The sequence below is a fragment of the Rhincodon typus genome, chromosome 7, assembly GCF_021869965.1.
Source record: "Rhincodon typus isolate 14 chromosome 7, sRhiTyp1.1, whole genome shotgun sequence".
NCBI lineage: Eukaryota > Metazoa > Chordata > Chondrichthyes > Orectolobiformes > Rhincodontidae > Rhincodon > Rhincodon typus.
Window position 1 is genome coordinate 6,042,739 of NC_063338.1, and position 5,565 is coordinate 6,048,303.

General features: G+C 43.2%; 1 non-coding gene across 1 annotated transcript; it reads left to right on the top strand.

The window, feature by feature from the left end:
- Positions 1 to 4,025: 4,025 nt before the first annotated feature.
- Positions 4,026 to 4,221, top strand: LOC125483598. Its single transcript, XR_007262546.1, has one exon. It is a non-coding gene; the product is annotated as a U2 spliceosomal RNA (small nuclear RNA).
- The last annotated feature ends 1,344 nt before the right edge of the window (positions 4,222 to 5,565 follow it).

A 5,565-nucleotide genomic window follows, 5' to 3' on the forward strand; every position in this document is an offset into this window, starting at 1 on the left:
GTACGTATTTAGAAATGATCTTGATTCAGAGGATCAAAATGTAGAATCAGACAGGGTGGAAATAAGAAATAGAAAGTGAACCAAGTCATTGGTGAGAGTAGTTTTTAGGGTCTCTGATAGTAGCAAAATAGGACAGAATATAAATCAAGGAATACTGCTTGCATGAAAGCTACAAACATAATCATGGGAAATATTAATCCTCAAATATTAATTCTGATGAATCAAATCAGCAGAAGTAGCTTGGCAGATGAGTGCATAGAATGTATCTGGGAAAAGTTCTTGGCTCTCATATTATTTTGTCCACCCCTCTTGGGGTACTATGGAGTCAGCAATTTTCGATATTTAAGTTCAAAAGCTCTTGACAATTCCAGTATAAATTATTGAGGGCATCTTATAGTTCGTTATCACACTAATTTAATTAGATATTGTCTTTAAGTCATTCTTTGAAACCTTGATAAATCCTTCAATATGTGGTTAACATGTATGCTGAATATAAAAGTGAACCATTGGCATTAGTGTTATCAACATCTGATGCAACAAATGGTCATCTCTTAAACTTGTGAGCATTTTCCCAACACAGATTGATCCCTTGTGTCCAGTTGATTGCGGTAAGTAAAATACACATTAGTGGAATGACAGATTGAGACTAACCACTAATATGAGGAATCCATATCATGGCTGAAGAGAGGAAGGATGATGTTGACTTAGATGTTAAGAATGTGCAAAAACATGATTTGTAGGTCCAGATAAAAGGGCTGTTAAAGATGAAATCGACTTGTACACCATGATTTATGGTACTGTAAGCAACTTAAATGCCATTCAGCATGTTGAAGTTATAATGTAGGCACTTTTTCAGTTTTTTCATCCACAGTACTCTGTGCTGAATTATTTAAAATGCGTATTTTTGATTTTAAAAATTATTAGATTTCACCCTTTAAAGCTGCAGTAAAGAAATTAAAGTCTTATCTCTGTCATAATATCAAGACTGTCAACTGTATTAAGTTCTGGCAGCTGTTGGCTTGCTTACATTATGTCTACTTTACCAACGTCCTGAGGGAAAACTGTTGGGAACGCAATTTTAGTATAAATTAGATAAAAACTGCTACACTTTACTGATCTTTGATTCCACTCTTTGGAAATCTCTGGTAAAATGTTACCATGGCATTGATTTTCCTGGCAGGATAATGGACAAGGTGACTGAAGACATTGATAGGACATCTGATTGATTGCAGTGGATATGCTTCATTTAAGTACAACAGATGAGCTGCCAGTGCTAATGGTGCCACTCATAAACAGCATAAAGGTTGGAAATCTGATGGAAATGCTCCCACCTCTCGTCTGCATACGGAAAACATACTTTTCAAGGATGCTCATCGAAACATAGAAAATAAGAGCAAGAGTAGAATATTTTGCCCAATGACTCTGCTTTGCTATTTAATATAATTATGGCTGATCCTCTATCTCAATACCATACATCTGTTGTTTTGTCAAACGCCTGAGGCCTTTAGTTCCTCAAGTCTATGTATTTCTGTCTTAAATATATTCAATGATGTGGCTTCCTCCATCTTATGTAATTGAGAATTTTACAGGGTCACCACACTCTCAGTGACACAGATTTTAAATTTCTCCTCATCTTAATCCTAAATGGTCAACCCTGTATCCTGAGAGTGTGACCCCTTTCTGTAGGACCCCCCTCCATCAGAAGGAACATCATCCCTGCATCCAGTCTGTCTAGTGTATAGCATATTTCAGAGGCAGCATGACGTTGACTACACCACCTCAATTCTCTGATAGACTCAAGTTTGTACCCCTTCAGCAAGTTAAGTACAAGAAGGTTGTTATCTTGCCTTCAGATGACAATAAGTAACCCAGAAGTAGGCAATGAGAAAGATGTTTGAACTAGCAGTCCAGACAAATGAGCTTGAAGTTTGAGTTTGATTTATTGTTGTCACATGTACCGAGATACAGTGAAAAGTAGTGTTATGCATGCAAAACGGGCAGACCATACCACACAAGTGCATCGGGGTAACAGAACAGAGTGCAGATTACAGTGTTACAGCTGCAGAGAAGGTGCAGACAGAGAGAGAGATCAGAATTAAAATTTGAGGGTCTGTTCAAAAGTCTGGTAGCAGCAGGGAAGATGCTGTTCTTGAATCTGTTCATACATGCATTCAAACTTTAATGTCTTCTGCCCAATGGAAGAATGTGGAAGAGAGTATAACTGGGGTGAGACGGGTCTTTGATTATGTTGGTTGCTTTCCCAAGGCAGCAGGAAGTATAGATGGAGTCAATGGATGGAAGGCTGGTTTGCATGATGTGTTTAGAACTCTCAGTAGTTTCTTGCAGTTTTGGGAACAGCCATTGCCATACCACGCTGTGATGCATTGAGATAGGATACCTTTTTATGATGCATCTATAAAAATCGGGAGGATTCTTTGTGGACATGTCAAATTTCCTTAGCTTCTTGAGGAAGTAGAGATGTTGCTGTGTTTTTTTGATCATTGTATCAACATAGGTGGACTAAGACAGATTTTGGTGATCATCACTCCTAGCAACCTGATGCTCTCGACCACCTCCACCTCAGCACCATTGGTGCAGACAGGAACGTGCCCTTAACTCCACTTCCTGAAATCAATGACCAGCTCCTTTGTTTTGCTGATGTTGATGGAAAGATTGTTGTCTTTGCATCATGCCATCTTTATACCATGAAGTCACCATGAAGATCCTCCTCAAACTCAGTGCCTCACTTGAGGTGTGGTGACCTTCAGGTTAAACTCACCAATGGTTTTTCTCTATAATGAGAGAGCAGACCTATGGTTCTCTGGGACTATGGCGACTTTCCGTAAGGTGTGCATAAAATTTGGCATGACAATATTATCTAGTATCCATTATAACATTGCCATTTGTATTGTTGACGACTCTATTTCCTAATATCTTGATAGTGACTGGAACATTTGGTGGAAACATGTAGTGGGGTGGGGAATCTCACCTGCTAGCTGAACAGCTAGTGAAAAACTTGCATTGCCAGTTTTTGGGAAGGCCTCTTGGTTCGTGGTTCATTCAGGGAGTTGAGAAGACATGGGGATCAGTGATTACCTTTGAAGGAGATTCCCGCATGCCTCCAACTCTACTACCTGTAGATGACCAGCAGCTCACACAGGTTAACCTATTGTGTTCTTCATGTGACAACAGGCGCATTCGCAGTTGGTTTCAATACCTGCAGCAGTGAGATGATGCCTTTAAGTTGTCATTAATTATCAGCTTAAGGGCCTCAATTAGTAATCAGATAGGAAGACTGACTATGAGCCTCCCTACTCAGGACTTAATCAAGGTGGAGATGGAAAATTTGAGGTGCTCACTCATCAGCTCCTGCACGATTAAGTTCCCTCTATACATTTAGACAGTTACCAGAGAGGGCGGAAGATTCTACACATGGAATTGAATATGGACAAGTGTACAATCACACTCTTTGGAAATATGGATAAGGCTATTTTCTAAAGGGTGAGAAACTAGGAACTGTGGAGTAGCAAAGGGGCTTGGGAGTTCAAATACACTAATCATTAAAAGTCCACAGACAGATACAAATGAGCTAACGTGTTGTTAACCTTACTCTTGAGAGGATTGGAATTCAAAGGGATGAAAGTTCTGCCTCAGTTATGTAGAATATTTGTCAGATGCCATTAGAAGTACTGTGTCTAGTTTTGTTCACCAAGCCATAGAAATGTCTAATTGACTTTGGAGGAGATATGTTGCAGGTTCACCAAAATCATATCAGCGTTTAGCAAGTTATATCATGGGGACAAGTTTCACAAGTGTAGCTTATATTTCTTTTGATTCCTGATGAGGGAGTGATCTGACCAAGATAAATGGACTCTGAATGGAATCTGTTCACAACCTGGGACAGTGATTTTTTTTGATTTGTCTATTGATTGTCATGCGTATTTTGTTGCAAAAACAGTGAAAAGTGATGTATAGTGTCGCCACTCACCGGCTTCATCTCAAAACACAGACAAATAAACCAAAACATAGAATATAAAGGCAGATGAATAAAGAAAAAAAGAAAAACAGTTTCTGTTCTTATCAGTTTAATATCTGATATATCCCTTATCTAGGACCGTGTATTAAATTGATTTTTTCAGCAGGGAGATGGAATGGGGGATTTCCATTTCCACTCTGTGCATCAACCAGGTATCATAGTACCTTTGGGAACGGGCCTGCTATGTTGCAGTGGTGCTGTCGCTACCTCTGATCTAAGTGGCCAAGGTTCAAGTCCCAGCTGCTCCAGAGGTGTGTCATAGCATTTCTAAACAGGTTGACAGGTATGTAGATAACATAGTGTGGAGCTGGAGGAACACAGCAGGCCAGGCAGCATCAGAGGAGCAGGAAAGCTGACATTTCGGGCCAGGACCCTTCTTCAGAAATGGGGGAGGGGGAAGGGAGCTCTGAAATAAATAGAGAGGAGGGGTGGGGCTGGGGAAGGTAGGTGGGATGGTGATAGGTGAGTGCAGGTAGGCAGTGGTGGGGATTGGTCAGTGAGGTGGGAGGAGCAGATAGCTGGGAGAGAAGACGGACAGGTCAAAGAGGCGGGGATGAGAGGGAGGGTTGGTCATGAGATGAGGCCGGGGGTGGGGAGATTTTGAAACTAGTAAAGTCCGCATTGAGACAATTGGGTTGTAGGGTCCCAAGATGGAATATGAGGTGCTGCTCCTGCAGTTTCCGGGTGGCATTGTTGTGACACTGGAGGAGGCCCAGGTTGGACATGTCACCCAGGGAGTGGGAGAGGGGGTTGAAGTGGTTCACGACTGGAAGGTGTTGTCGTTTGTTGCGAACAGAGCTCAGGTGCTCTACAAAGCGGTCTCCGATCCTCTGCTTGGTCTCACCGACGTAGAGGAGGCCACATTAGGAACAGCGAATGCAATAGACCACATTGGTGGATGTGTAGGTGAACATCTGTCTGATGTGGAAGTTTTTTTGGTTCCTTGGATGGAGGTGAGGGGTGAAGTGTAGGGGCAGGTGTAGCACTTCCTGCGGTTGCAGGGAAAGGTGTTGGGGGTGGTGGGCTAGTGGGGAGTGTGGAGCGGATGAGGGAGTTGGGGAGAGAGCGGTCCCTACGGAAGGCAGATAGGGGTGGATAGGACCTCCCTCCACGCACCCTCCCCCCTCACTCGCTTGAACCTCTCCCCTACAGAAGGTGCAGCTCTCAGCTCCGTCTGCTCCAACCCTAGCCTCATCATCATCTAACCCACCCTCCACAGACCTCTTCTCCTGTCTCCCACAGACCCCATCCTCCTGGACACCACCCCAAGGCCACCTATCCTCCCTCGACCTCTTCATCTCCAACTGCCGTCGTGACACTGATCGCCTCAAACTCTCCACCTCTCTCAGTCACTCCAACCTCTCTCCCACAGAACGTGCAGTCCTCTGCTCCAACCCTAACCTCACCATCAAACCTGCGGACAAGGGAGGCGCAGTTGTGGTATGGTGCACTGACCTTTACATCGCCAAGGCCAGGTGCCAACTCTCTGCCACCTCCTCCTACTGCCCCCTCAATCATGACTCCACCTC